We start from the raw sequence: 16587 nt of genomic DNA on the forward strand, positions 1-16587 counted from the left end.
CAGAAAAATGGTCTTCTAGGGGTATAGTACTCTTTTCAACCCAATAGTGGTTCCTGCAGTTAGGCTTACACTTCACAAAGAGTAAGAGGACTAAGAATAAAACAAAGGTCAAATTATAAAGTTGCATTGGTAATTTAACCTTGAATTAGGGGTGCAACCTTTTGCCCCCATATAAATGTCGACATATAGAATTGTACTTATTATTTTATTATTATTATAATATTCTTATGTATTTTATCTAAAAAATAAAAATTAACTCCTGATTTTTAAATAATAATTAATTTATTAAACAAGTTTATCACTACACTAAGATGAACTTATTTAAAATTTTAGTTAAAAAAATAAAAGAATAAATTATAATTGTCAATCAATTCCCATTAACATTGAAATATGAGTATTTCCGAATGAGACTCGAGGAAAAAAGACTATGAGCAAAAGAATCCACCCAATCACGAAACCCATTAAAGACAAGTTTAGAAGTTGAAGATAAAACATAAGAGTCAAAAAAAGAATCTCATAACAAAAAACCTTGAGAGACCTTTGGCAGAGTCTCAACAAACTCCCCCTGAAAGGATTAATGGGAAAGCCGTAAGGTCTCTTAGAGGAGTCTTTTGCGAGGTATTCCCAAAGCAACAAAAGCACAAACAAACAATTCTAAAAATCGCTTTATGAATCATGGGAAATATATGGCTTATCTATAAAATTAGTTCAACTCTTAATCAATCTTGGAATATCATGAATGTTTATCATAAACCCGTAGCTCCTCTATAGATAACCAATCCCCTGTTTATCATAAACCCCTAGCTCCTCTATAGATAACCAATCCCCTGTTCCACATAATTAGTAAGTCACTTTTATCAATGAAAGAGTTTTGCCAATTCTTCTAAATTTGATTATTTGACTTAAATATCGGAGTATTTATGTAAAGAATTCCCTTCATTCTTTGATCATTTTCTTTTTTATAGAGTACGAACGACTTGAAGATGAATTCTCCAACAAATAAATTTATTATAAATATTGTTGAAGATGAATTCAAACAACAATTGGTTAGAAATGACTAAATTTTTAATTGATATGTTATAAATATAAAATCAATAAAAATTAAAAATATCATAATATCGCCTTAATCGAATTAATCATATCAACAATTTTTTTTTTGCGTCCATATAGAGATAAATATGATGCTCACGTTAATATATATTTGTTATAGAATATTATCATTACTCTTTAAAACAATGATAATATATCTCCTAAGTTTTGTTTATTTTGGCTTAGACATCCACTCAAATTTTAAAATTCACCCAATAAATTCTTAACCTTCTTAAAATTAACTATAACACCCTTCAAAAGGACAAAGTTTATACGCGTGTGGCTAATTTAAGGGGTGTTGTAAGTACATTTGAAAAGTGTAAAGATTAATTAGATAAATTTTAAAATTCAAAGTGTCAATACTAAATGACCAAAATTCAAAAAATATTTCATTAATTTACCCTTTACATTACTTTTAGTAATATTCATCTTATAATCGTAGTTGAAAGTATTTTCATTTCAATTCTAATTTTTTTATTGGAATCCATTAATTAATTGGAAAGATAAGTGCACTTAACATTCAAGAGTTTGGGATGGGACGAAGGCTGTTGGTTAGTCACCTGCACACAATATATACACCTATCTTTCCCATCAACACTTCAAAAGCTTTTCCTTTTTTTTCCCCTTTTTAGGACAAAACTTAATTTGAAGGAGTTAGTCTTAGGTGGCCAAACTTATATATATATATATATATATATTTTATCATGGAGAATTGAGAGGTCCTCAATATATAATGATCTTCGATCGGGACCGTCACACCCTTCCTATAATCCTTCAACCCTATCTGCATAGGCACACAGGTGGAGTGGATAAGATCAGATCAGAACTCCGGCGTTGCCCCCCCCCCCTCTCCCCTTAATAAACGCAAATAATACACATGGTCAAGCGGATCTAAAAACTAAAATATGTAACCTTGCGGTACCCAAGATCTCGAATGTGCGCAGTTAGGCCATCTGTGAATATATATATTTTTAGTCAATTTAATCCTTATATTTTAATATTACAACTTGAATTTTTTATTATTTTGATTACTTTCCCTAATTTATATTTTTTAATCAATTTAACTCATATTCTTTGGTAAGAACAAATTGTGGATGTACTTTGTCATCTCACTTAACTTTTTTTTACCTTTAAAAATACAATGATTAAATTGACTAAAAAATATAGATTTAGGGGTACAATTAAAATAACAAAAAATTTGAATTGCGAAACGAAAAAAACTTTAAAGTATAGTGGTTAAATTAACTAAAAAATCAAGTTTATGAATGTAATCAAAATAACAAAAAAATTGATTGATCACGTGAAAAAAAAACGTTGACAGTATAGAGATAAAAATATGATTTTTGCCATGAATTTCGCCATATTAGGTATTTGACATGAAGATAGATGAATCTAATCAACTATGATTTTTTTTTCTTTTAGTTATACATAGTATTATAACACACTATATATTCATTGAATTGTTAATATTTTTGTTATATTATACTTCAACTAATTTCAACACGATTCAAATCGGTCTCAAATTAGGATTGAGAAGCTCTCTTAAGAAGACTGGACTGGTCTACTATCTGGCTGGTCCGATGGTGGATGGACAATTTTTTCCTTATTTAATATGAATTTACAAAAATATACATGTATATAAACACTAATATATACATTGACCTGAACACAAAAATAACAATAATTTAACATTCAATAACCGGACCTATAGTGGCGGGTGTCTCAGGCCAATAGATTTTGTCATTTTTGGGGGCCCATAAAATTTTTCCAAGCCCACCCCCCAATCAGCGCCTTCTGCAATCCCTTCTCCTTTCTGCGAACCCTTATCCTTCTCTGGCTCTCTCGCCCTCGCTCTCACCCTCACTTTGGCCTCTCACTTGCTCGCTCTCGCCCTCACCCTCGCCTCTCGCTCGCGGCTCGCCCTCGCCCTAGCCTCTCGCTCGCTGCCTCGCCATCGCCTCTCGCTCGCTCGCGACTCGCCCTCGCCTCTCGGTCGACAGTCGGTAGCTGGGGAGGTCGCATCTTTGGCCACTGGATCTGGCTCTCTAACTGTAGCTCTCGCTGGGTGACTGGGTCGCTGCCCTCTCTGCATTGCCATTGGGACACTTTGGTTCGATCTTTTGAGGTTTGGTTCAATCTTTGATGTTGTGTTCTGTTCGGGTTCAAACTCAATATCAGTGACAAAAAAATCTTTTGGTTCAATCTTTGGTGTTGTATTCTTGTTCTTGAGTGGTCACTGGGCATCCTTCATACTTGAGAGACCAAGAGACTAGGGGTAAGTTAATTTATTTGGTTATGTTCTATTTAACGTGTATTTCTATTTTATTTTGGTTAATTTAACACTATAATGAGTTTAGGAATTATGATTTTAGGTTTTTTGCTAGTTGTTATTTGACTATTTTATTTAGTTAGGAATTGGTGTGGCTGAGATGTGTTAACTGTGATTGAATATTTGTTAATTGTGTTTGAATATTTGAATTGTCTATGTTAACATATTAAAAAAAAAATATTTTATTTTTTTGATATAATATGAATATTTATTTATTTTTTAATATTTTATTATAAAAAATAAAATTTAAATGTACCTAACTATTTAGGGCCATTTTTACATTTTGACTCAGCCTCCAAAATCTCAAAGTAAGGCCCTGCGTTAAACAAACAGAAATATATAGAGATATAGAAAATGAAAGCAACCCCAACAACCGTGACTAGTTAAAACTGATTTTTGCTCACCACTAATTATTAACGTTTCATTTAAGGAAATGAAGAGCTGACCCCGACCGAACGGTCAATCCGGGTTCCAGTTCATGTGAATCTGTCTGTTTGTTGAACGAATTTAGCTGAGAAAAGACAAAAAAGAGGAAAGAAAATGAAAGCTACTTGCCCCATGTGCGCAGCACTGTTGGTTCTTAGGTAGCAAATTGCCCACAAGAAAATGAAAGCTACTTTCTGCCAACTGCCACCTGACCCATCAATCACTCAAACATAGATATCATATATATGTAGAGTGCAGAAGGTGAAGGAGAAAGGCATCAGGCATCCATTACTCATTACTGCATATACATATATTAATCTTCTTCTCGTCGTGGAGCTTCGAAAATGAAGGTGGCGGACCGCGTCCATTTCTTGGCGATTCTACTGGCGCTTCTGCTCTCAGCCCAAGCAGCCATTGCCGGCCAGACAGTGAGCTACTTACCCGGATATGATGGCCCACTTCCCTTCCACCTTCAAACTGGGTAATCCCATCATTTTCACTTTCTTTTTTGGGTATTATGTGTGTGTATATATATATATGTGTGTGTGTGTGTGTGAATGATCGATGCAGATACATAAGTGTTGGTGACTCGGAGTTGTTTTACTACTTCGTTGAGTCCGAAGGCAATCCTCTAGAGGACCCTTTGCTCTTGTGGCTCACCGGCGGCCCCGGCTGTTCTTCTTTCAGTGGCTTTATCTACGAAGTTGGTTGTTTTCTTTCTTTCTATCTCACACCCTCACTCTCCCTCCATTACTTCATTTTTTATTTTCATAAAGTGGTACATATAAAATTATAGGCCAAATAAATATTTTAAGCGCTGTGTTTATATGTTTTTATATTTAAATATTTGAATTTTTATTATTTTAATTATATTTTTAAATTTATAATTATATCATTTAAATTTTTTATTATTTTAATCACACTCTTAAACTATGTCTAAATATTATTTTTCTTTTAATTACTTTTGCATGTAGGACCATTGGAGTTTGTAACAGAAAACTACACAGGAGGCTTACCAAAGCTAAGAGACTATCCCTACTCTTGGACGAAGGTGAATTACCCTACTAATTACGGCTCCCTCTAAGTTTCCCTTTTTCTCAAATAATTGTTGTTAAAATGTTAGTTTAGCAGGAAGAGATTATAATGGTCTTCTTCCCAATTATACTTCAAATTTGTTCGAGACTAAAGGTCATATACAAATTTTTATATACTTAATATGATATTGTTTAGGAGTGAGTAAAATTTTAGTTTAATCAAAATAATAGAATCTATTCTTTCCGACCCAAAAGAATGATCAGATGGATAGCTTGAGCCAATGACGATCCGTATGGTGAGGGGAGAGGGGGTGGTATCTGCAAACACTTTGACGCTAAAGTAAATAAGAGCTCAAGATGGTAGAGTTTCTATAAGACTGAAAAGAACATACCTTGATCGATGGTTGGCTAGCTTATATGGGAGAGAAGTAGAGAACCCCTTGCGTGTTGTTGGTCGTCGTGGGAGGATAGAGAGTTGAGATTTCCGATGTTGATGGGGATCGGGGGTTGAGATATTTAGAGTTAATGAGGCATGTTACACTCGCGAGGATCTTGGGGGGTGTTGCTACAGAGCTAGTGTTGGGTCGAGATCGAGCCTAGGGATAGAGTTTGGTGCCGAGCTATGGGCCTACTATTTGGGCCAAGCCCAACAAAATCAGTACGGTCCATAATTGAATAGACCAAAATTGTCGGTTTGGTTCAATTTAACTTAAGCGTTGGTTCGGTTCAATTTTCAAATTTGGTAATTTCAATTATTTCGTTTCGATTCGATTTTCATACTGAAAAAGGTTGAAATAACCAAATTGACTGAAATTACCAAATGATGTTGTTTCTTACTCGAACTTCGACAAAATAGAAGAATTGAAGAAGAATAGAAGAACCAAACTAACCCTTTTGCCTTCTCCATTAGCCTTTCCTCTGCAATTCGATCCAAGTCTTGATTTCAATTTTTTACACAATTTTGATTTGTTCTATAAGGAATCCCATCCCGATAATCCTTAAAGTTAGGGAAGTCGAGATGGAGTTCCTAGAGAAGAGAAAAAGACACACAGAAACACAACAGAAGCATAATATACAGAGATAAGCTGTCAAGTATGGATGAGACTATATGTAACATGACCCTCTAGTTAGTTGCTAGGGTACTACCATACACAACGACAAAAAGAACAAAATGATATCCTCCGTCACCTAAGAACAACGACCACTCTCCAATAAGTCTTTGGCTGGGATTGCCTTATACACCCTCTATCCTGTTGGATAAAAAACTACCCTCGATCTCTGCTTTTCCCCTACTTGGAATGATGGAAAGCAAGGAGTCACAAGACTCAGTAAGTATAAGGAGACAAAAAGGCAACAAGGCTAAAGACTATCTTGCCCGTATTCCGCACACATATTGTGTCATGAACCACAACTCAAACTACACAATAACACATGCAATAATGCACAAATATTGAATTGATGGCCCCTACATAAGACACAAACTGGCACCCAAGGTTCCATTCCAACCTGAGCATATCCCGACCCAAATGCTCTTGAGCTTCCACAACAACGGAGTTGAAGCTCCCTCGGGACAACCTTCTTGTCACCCGAGCCTGTGGATGTACAACCTGCGGATAAATCTGCCACGCGCAATAATAACCATGCAATATAGCATATAAGGATGCAAGGCTGTCGTAGCATTAACGATGATACATAACTCCCATAAGCCACACATCAAGTCATGATACACCCACATAGGAATATAGATGTCATGCAGATGCTTTCTAAACACACACTCCTGACACACTAGCATGCTTATACCCTTGTATATTCAACACATGAACGTCCAAATGCCAACCACCCATAACCATGCAACAATAAAATAAAGCTGTAAGCATACAAACATCACCCCGAACAACATCTAGGAACCTATTCCTGTGTGGTTAGGCATCATTCTACAAAGAAATATAAGGCGATCCAAACCCCATAAAATTAAGCAAGTGTCCAAGAATAAGGATTTTTAAGTGTAAATCATAAACCGATTAGGAACTAATTAACCGAACAATCAGAGAGTTTAAGAGCTCGCATGGAAATGGGGAGAACTTGCATAAAAGGATAGGGAGCTGGCCAAATGGAAAAAGGGTGATAGGAACTTGTTTTAGATTTTTGCTTTTAAATCTCTCACATTACCAAGGCTGTCGCTGACTAAACTCAAACATTTTCTTAATAAAATCAAGATTTGAAAGACAAAAGAAATATTTAAATTAAATATTACTAAGACTACTTTCTATTTAATTCTAATTAATTTTGCATTTACCTTAATCGTGCTGTTAAGATTTTCTACTTAATTGGTTGCCTTTCCTTCCTATTTCAAAATTTCTTCCATATTTATCAGCTTAGACAAAGTAGGTGGTGGCAAAAATGCCATGTGACAGCATGAAATTGCGCCACTTGGCACAGCAGCAGCAAGGCCCGCATAGGCCTTGCGTGGTGCGGCCAGCGCGTGCCTGGGCGCATGGCACCCAAAATGGCACCGTTTGGGGGCTGGCTTGGCTGGGAAAAAACTAGCCTTTTTCTCCTCCCCTACTTGCGCACGGATTCGAACCCAAGGCCATTGCCCTTACACATGCACACGTGATTGCCCGACCTACAGCCTTCCTCACTTATTATTGTGCAGATTTAATATTTAAGGGAATGTTACTCCCAATTTCTAAAATTACACTTAAACCCCAGAATTCTCAAATATTTGTTATTACTTCCTCATTCAAAAATACATTAAATTTAACATATTTTGCCTAATACCTCAAACTTACAAATTAACATTAAATCGTGGATAATTGAGTCATTACAAATCCTCCCCCCTTAAAAGAATTTGGTCCTCCAAATTTGTACCTGATTACTCAAACAACAGGGGGTGGATGCACCTTATTTCTTTTTCTAGCTCCCATGTCGCTTCACTCGGTTCGCGATGTTTTCATTGAACCTCCACATAAGGAATAAACCGAGTTTGCAGTACCTTCTCCTTACAATCCAAAATATAGGTAGGCAACTCCACATAAGTCGCATTTTCTTTAGCATCCAAGAAACGATAATCGACAATATGTTAAGGGTCCAACATATACTTTCGAAACATAGAAATGTGAAACACATCATGTGTATGGACTAGTTGCGGGGGCAAAGCTAATCGATATGCTAGTGGTCCAACTCGCTCCAATATCTCGAATGGTCCCACATATCGAGGACTAAGCTTCCTCGAAATTCCAAATCTTCGCACACCACGCGTAAGCATCACCTTCAAGAACACATGATCTCCGACAGCGAACTCTAAATCCCGTCATCGTCTGTCAGCATAGCTATTTTGCCTATCTTAGGTCGCTTTCATTCGGACCCTAATCACCTGAATCTTCTTCGTCGTTTGCTCAACAATCTCCAATCCAAGTAATGCTTTGTCCCCAACCTTAGCCCAATAGATAGGGGATCTACATGGTCTATCATACAACGCTTTGTACGATACCATCTCAATGTTAGAATGATAACTGTTATTGTACACAAAGTCCACTAACAGCAAATGGTCATCCCAACTACCATGAAAATCCAATACACACGCTCGAAGCATATCCTATAGGGTCTATATAGTCCACTTCGATTGCCTATCTATTTACAGATGGAATGTTGTACTAAACGTTAGCCGGGTCCCCAAGGCATCCTGCAACCCCTCCCAAAAATGGGATGTAAATCTAGGATTATGATCAGATACTATACTGACTGGGGTGCCATGCACTCTCACAATCTCCTAAATGTAAAGCTTAGCCAAACGGTGGTAAGTCTTCTTAATAGGTAGAAAAAAAGTCGACTTCGTTAATCGATCAACAATTACCCAAATGGCATCGTGACCCTTACTTGTGTGGGGCAACTCTGAGATAAAATCCATGGCAATACTGCCCTACTTCCATTCTAGAATAGGTAACAATTGCAACAATCTCACGGGTCTTTGGTGCTTAGCTTTCACCTGCTAGCACACTAGGCATCATGACACAAACTCTACCACACTTCTCTTCCTACTATCCTATCAAAAGTGGCGGCATAAACTCTAGTACATTTTTGTGGCACTTGGGTGTATGGTATAGCATGACTGGTGAGCTTTTGACAAAATCTCTTGCCTAAGTGCTTCATCGTTTGGCATAAAAATTCGCTCACGACATAATAGCAAACCATCACCCCTCCAGCTGTATCCTAAAGGGCTAAATCTCTCCATATCATCAAAGGTTCGTATTAGCCCCTCATCACTTTGCTGACTTTCCCAAATTTGATCCAGTAAACCTGGTTGGATACTTATGTATGCATAACATATCATAGGCCCTCTTGGTGTTGCAAAAATAACAAGCTCACTCATTTTCTCCACTAACAATCATTCCTGGACCATCATCGTTGTAATTGCTGCTCCACTATGACTCAACACATCATCCACTACAGTCATTTTCCCTGGGGTGGTATAGAATCTCATGGTTGTAGTCCTTAAACAACTCCATCCACCGGCATTGTCTCATGTTCAAGTCTTTCTGGGAGAACAAATATTTCAAATTCTTATGGTCGGTGTATATCTCCACCTTCTCGTTGTAAAGATAGTGTCTCCAAATTTTTAATGCAAACACAACAGTTGCCAACTCTAAGTCGTGGGTAGGATCATTCAGCTCATGCTTCCTCAGCTGTCTAGACATGTAAGCAATCTCGCGCCCATCTTGCATCAGTACGCATCTTAACCCTGAATAAGAGGCATCATTATAGACTGTGAACTTCTCATTGCTCCTTGCAATAGTCAGCTCAAGTGTCGAAGTTAATCATTTCTTCAACTCTTGAAAACAACTCTCATAAGAATCAACCCAATCAAAACTTGCTCCCTTCCGAGTCAATTTGGTCTTTGGCAAAGCCAAACAGGCAAATCCCTCAATAAATCGTCGATAAGAGTCGGTCAGTCCAAGGAAACTTCGGATCTTGGTTACTGTCATAGGCCTCAGCCAATCAAGTATAGCTTGAATTTTTGTTGGATCAACAGAAATATCTTCTTTCGACACCATATGTTTGAGGAACCCTACTTGCCTTTGCCAGAACTCACACTTAATGAACTTAGCATACAATTGCCTCTCCTTAAGCCTTTGTAGAACCAACCTAAGGTGTATCTAATGCTCTTTAGGACTCGGTGAATATATTAAAATGTCGTCTATAAAGACAATAATAAAGCAATCCACATACTCCCTAAACACCCAATTCATTGGGTCCATAAACATTACCGGGGCATTCGTCAAGGCAAATGGCATAACTACAAATTCATAGTGGCTATACTACGTACAGAATGTTGTCCTCTAAATGTCTTCATCCCTCACTTGTACCTGGTGATATCCTAACTTTAGGTCAATCTTAGAGAATACAAAAGCTCATTGGAGTTGATCCAGTGGGTCATCCACTTGACGAAGTGGATATTTATTCTTTAATGTGACTTGATTCAATTGCCAGTAGTCAATATATAACCTTATCGACCCATCTTTTTTTCACACAAATAATACTAGTGCTCCCCATGGCGATGTGCTTGGACGAATAAAACCCCTATCCAACAAGTCCTGAACCTACATCTTTAACTCCTTTAACTCATTGATGGCCGTTCTATATGGAGTCTTAGAGATCGGTTGAGTCATTTGCAACAATTCAATCGTACAGTCGATCTTTCGGTGCGATGACAATCTTGGTAACTCATCCCAAAAAACATTAGGAGAACTTAGACTATTGGAAGCTCAAATAGCTCCTTTTTCTCTCCTATCGCAATTGACACAAAGACAAGATACGCCTCACACCCATGATCCATTAATTTCTTTGCCTTCATCATCGAAATCATCAGGGTCCAATCCATTGGCTTAACTCCCCGATATACAACAATTGACTGTTGTGGAAATTCGAAAGATATAACCTTATAACGACAATCAACTTTGGCATAATGCCGCGACACCAATCTATACCTAGGATTAAATCAAAGTTCTTAATAACAAGCATTACAAGATCACCTAATAACACCTGATTATGCACCCTAATTTCACATTCTCCAATCACCTCACTCCCTAGCAAGACAGTACCACCGAGTGTGGCAACAGACAAATAGTATGACAATGGACTCAAAGGAATGGGTACATAGTGCTCCACATGTAATGCTATGAAAGAGTGCGTAAACTCTGTATCAAAAAGTACACAACATTATGGCCATATAAAATAAGAATACCTTGCATTGTGATGTTCTATCCTTTAGCCTCAGTTGTAATCAAAGCAAATACTCGCCCCTAAACATGTGGCTTGTCCGTAGTAATGGGGCACTACGGCACTTGTAGTAGTAATGGTGGAGGTGTTCCTTGTATCTTGGGCATCGTCGGTCATTGAGTAAATATCTGCCCCGATCCTCCTGACTCCTGACCCCCAAACTATGGTGGTCATGTACACATATTTTCCCTATGCCCTTTCTGCCCACAATGGTAGCAGATGATCTCCCTATCAAGTGCCATATTAGGAAATTATGGACAATCCCTCCGCACATATCCTAACTGCCCACACTAATAGAAACCTCATTTTCTTTTACCAGAGTCTACTCCCCATTTCCCCTTCTTGCTATTATTTCCTATTCCTCTGCTTGGTACCCGTTCACTCCTCAATTCATTATGGTCTTGCTTAATCACGTAGGCTTGCTGTCCCACAATAGGATAATTTGTGATCCGAGCCCCAGCTAATGTATGTCGAATATCTGCTCTCAAGCCTTTCTGGAACTTGCTGGCCTTCTTCTCTTCTGGCTTCACTAGCTCTAGTGCGTACCGTGCCAAAGAGATAAACTCAGTCTCATACTGGGCCAATGTCTGATTCCTTTGCATTAACTCGATGAATTCATAGGTTTGTTAATCCCGTACTCAAGCTGGGATATAAGTCTCATAGAAGATGTCCAAGAATTCCGCCCACGATGACTCTCAACCTGTAAACCGTTACTTGACAGTCTCCCACCACCGTTCACCTCGCAAAAGAAAGGCACAAGCTGCACCTTTTGAGCATCGATGCAACCCAACCCATAGTCCGTAGGTGCTTCTCCACCAATGACAATTAGTTCTCTGCCCTAGAAACATCCGACCCCCCATGCAACTCAAGTGGTCGCAATGCTATGAAATTCTTCAAGAGTGCCCCCCCCCCCCCCCCCCGCCAGGGCTACCATCAATCCCTTGAGCCATAAAGGCTTGACTTCCATCATTATTATTGCGATCTAACCTTATTTGGTTGGTAACGAACACATCAATAGCTTGCAAAATACCCGCCAACGTCCTTTACATATCGGAGACATCCTATCGATGGTCCTCACCATGGTCTTGAGGCAATTTCGGCATTGGGGTAGCCCGACCTAGACCTCGAAAAGGTGGTTGTCTGAGTCCTCGTCGCACGCTCATTATTCCTACACAATTCAAGGCTTAGGATACAAACTCCTATCAAGAACTCACAACTGACGCTAAACATCCTAACTCAACTCGACATGCCTATGTGTATAGGTACTGACTCATCCCAACCTGGCTTTGATACAAGATTGTAAGGAACCCCATCCCAGCAACCCTTAAGCCAAGGAAGCCAAGGTAGAGTCCGTAGAGAAGAGAAAAAGAAGCACAAAAGCACAACGGAAGCATAATATACATAGATGAGTTGTCAAGTATGGAGGAGAGTATACGCAACAAGAACCTCTAGCCAGTCGCTAGGGTACTACCATACACAACAACAAAAAGAATAAAATGACATCCTCCCGCACCTAAGAACGACAACTCTTCAAAGGGTTTTCGGTTAGGATTGCCCTATACACACTCTACCCTGTCAGATTAAACACAACCCTCAATCTCCGCTTTTCCCTTACTTGGAATGATGGAGAGGAAGAGCGAGTCACAAGACTTAGTAAGTACAAGGAAACAAAAGGTAACAAGGTTAGAGACTACCTTGCCCATATTCCGCACACATATCGTGCCATGAACCACAACTCAGACTACACAATAACACATGCAATAATACACACATATTGAATCGAGGGCCCTTACATAAGACACAAACTAGCATCCAAGCTTCCATACCAACCTGCATGCAACCATGAACTATCTAACATATCCGGACCCAAATGATCCCGAGCCCAAAGCTCTCACAACAATTGAGCCAAAGCTCCCTCGAGACAGTCCTCTCGTCACCCGAGCCTATAGATGTACATCCCGCAGATAAATCCGTCGTGCGCAATAGTAACCGTGCAATCCAACATACAAGGATGCAAGGCTGTTGCAGTATTGATGATGATATACAACTCTCATAAGCCATGCATCAAGTCATGCTACGCCCACGTAGGAATACAGATGTCATGCAAATACTTTCTACATGCACACCCCCGACACACTAGCATGCTCATGCTCATGCCCTTTCATATTCAACACATGAACCCCCAAATGCTAACCACCCATAACCCATGCAATAATAAAATAAAGCTATAAGCATACAAACACCACCTCCAATTCCATCTAGCTAGGAACATATTCTCGCTTAGTTAGGCATCATTCCACAAAGAAATATAGGGTGATTGAAACCCTATAAAATTAAGCAAATGTCCAAGAATAAGGATTTTTAAATGTAAATCATAGACTGACTAAGAACCAATTGACCGAACAATCAAAGAGTATAAGAACTTTCATGGAAAGGAGGAGAACTTACATAAAAGGATAAGGAGCTAGCCAAACGAAAAAAGGGTGATAGGAACTTACTTTAGATTTTTGTTTTTAAATCTCTCACTATACTAGAGCTATCACCGGCTCAGCTCAAGTCTCTTCTTAATAAAATTAAGATTCAAAAGATAAAAAAAATATTTAAATTAAATATTATCAAAACTACCTTCTATGTAATTCTAATTAATTTTACATTTATCTTAATTGCACTGTTTGGATTTTCTACTTAATTGGCTGCCTTCCTTTCCTATTTCTCAATTTCTTCCTAGCCCCCCTCCCCCCGCTATTTATAAGCTTGGGCAAAGCAGGTGGTGGCCAAAAAATACCACGTGCCAGCACGAAATTGCGCCATTTGGTGCAATAGGCTACTTGGTGTTAGCTACAGCAAGGCCTGTGTGGTGCGGCCAGTGTGCACCTAGCATGACCATGCGACACCAAAAACAACGCCATTTGGCGCCTGGCTTCGCTGGAAAAAAAACCAGCCCTTTTCTCCTTCCTTGCTCGCATGTGGATTTGAACAGAAGACCACTACCCTCGCGTGCACGCGCGTTCACCTGACCCACAATCTTTCTCACTTATTATTATGCATATTTTATATTTACGGGAATCCTACTCTCAATTTTCAATATTATACTTAAATTCCAAAACTTTCAGATATTTGCTATTACTTACTCATTCAAAAATGCATTAAATTTAAAATCTTTTACCTAATATCTCAAACTCACAAATTGACATTAAATCATAGATAAATAGGGTCATTATATGTTCGATTTCAACATTTCAGTCGGTTCGGAGTGCTCACCCCTAATATTTCTTGATCAATCAATGGGCAAGAAAACACAAAAATGAGATAGTAATTCATATTTATATAATGGAATATTATTTTATATGGGGTTATTTTAAAATATTATGATTAATTAATCATAATTTTTTTTTAAATTATTATTCTTTTTCAGACTGCCAGCATCATATTTCTGGATCAACCGGTGGGTGCTGGATTTTCCTATTCAAGAACATTGAAGGGCTGGCCATCATCTGACTCAAAATCAACAAAGCAATCGTATGAATTTCTCATAAAGGCGAGTTAATTTTATCTTTTATGTTATTATTTTATTTTTAATATTTTTTTATTTGTAGTTAGATTTTATTTATAAGTAGTTCAATTATGTGCAATAATTTAAATACCAAGTCGACAATACATTTTGAACTTATGACCTTTGTCATGTTACGTTAAACTATTAATCATCGTTTTCAGTGGCTTGAAGAAAACCCACAATATCTCAAAGTTCCATTATTTGTGACGGGAGACTCTTATTCAGGGATAACGATTCCATTGATCACTAAGGAAATTGCAGATGGTAACCTCACACACAAGTACATATATACTATATATATTTATATATATATATTTTTTGATGAAAAATAAGATCCTTTTGTTTGATGTTCTTCCAGGTAATAAAAATGGTGGCAAGCCATACATGAACCTCAAGGTACGTTCATCTTTACAGTGTGAGGACGAAAATGTCATGAAGCAATTAATAATTAATTATGAAAATATATAATACTGTTGTTGCCAGGGGATGTTTCTTGGGAGCCCTGCCACTTACCTTATAATGGATGCGAACTCGAGAGTAGACTTTGCTCACAGGATGGCCCTTATTTCTGATGAGATCTATGAGGTATTTAAACCCTTTTCTATTCTTATTAATTAATTAATTTTTTCTTTAAGTAGTATTTGTTAATTCAAATATAGATTGAAAAAAATTGGATATAAAAAATATTATAAATAAAAATATTTTTTATTGTGTTTGTTAAATTTATCTAAGAATACACTAAAAAGAAGTCATATGACTTCTTATTTGGATATGTTTAGAAATTTTTTTCTCTCTCTCCTTCTAGATAAATTTATCTGATATTTTACAGATAAGAAAAAATGACTCATATGCTTAATATATTTTAAAAAAATTAACAAACAGTCTGATAAAAATTCATATCTTATTTGAAAAGCATTATAAGTTAATCTTGATACAACCTTATGTTGCTTATTTTAACAAACGTTACCTTAAATAATAATCATCTTCATGATAGAAAACCAATCATAGTTTAGAACTTTGTATTAGCTTCATGAGAATGTAGTGATTAATGTTGTTTAAGGAGGGTAAATTGCTAAAAAAAATTATGATCTAACCATTACTTTAAATTTTATTAATTTGGATATATTTGTAATTTATGATTTCATTCCTATCCTAGAATTTGTTTTAGTACCATTGCAGTTGATTAGCGTTGTTGCACAAACACAATAATGAATTTATTAACTTGAAATGTCATCCGTTTAAATTTTGCAAGAAGGAGAATAATTAGAGGGCGCAAGGAAGTCTCCACACAAACTCTTAGATACTTAAGTCAGAGACTAAAAACACAAATGTTGTATTAAAACTAATATTAAAGTCATACCTCTTTTGGAATGAGAGGTCATTTATTTGTAGAGGAATACTGAGTTTTCTCAAATCTCCTAGTATTAGAATTATTTCAGATAATATTTATTCTAATATTTTGAAGTTCACTGGAATTATGATTTTTATGGATAACGTTTATCCTAACATTTCGAGATCAACTAGAATTATGATTATTATGGATAGTGTCTATTTTGACATTCTAGGATCTACTAGAATTAGGATTCTTACAAATAATGCTTGTCCTGATATTCCATTATCCATTAGAATTATGATTTTTATGAATAATGTTTATCTTTTTTACAAAACTCATAGAGAAATTTTCAAATATCAAAGTTATCCTATTTTTACTTTATTTGGGAACCACCCCCCCTTCCTCCCAATCAAAGGGGATTTTACATATTTTTAGCCTAAAAATTTTTTATTTTGCACTTTTGGACTTTATTTTATTTTTTAATGAGTTTTTGTCTATAATACATCAATTTTGCCCATTTTTCCCATAATACATCAATTACTAA

The 16587-nt window shown here is 36.9% G+C and overlaps 1 pseudogene; it reads left to right on the forward strand.

Moving 5' to 3' along the window:
• The window catches only part of LOC127813274 (serine carboxypeptidase-like 18), a 132532-nt pseudogene that overhangs the window by 98722 nt on the left and 17223 nt on the right, over window positions 1-16587 (forward strand).

This window comes from Diospyros lotus, chromosome 11 (genome assembly GCF_014633365.1).
Source record: "Diospyros lotus cultivar Yz01 chromosome 11, ASM1463336v1, whole genome shotgun sequence".
NCBI classification, from domain to species: domain Eukaryota; kingdom Viridiplantae; phylum Streptophyta; class Magnoliopsida; order Ericales; family Ebenaceae; genus Diospyros; species Diospyros lotus.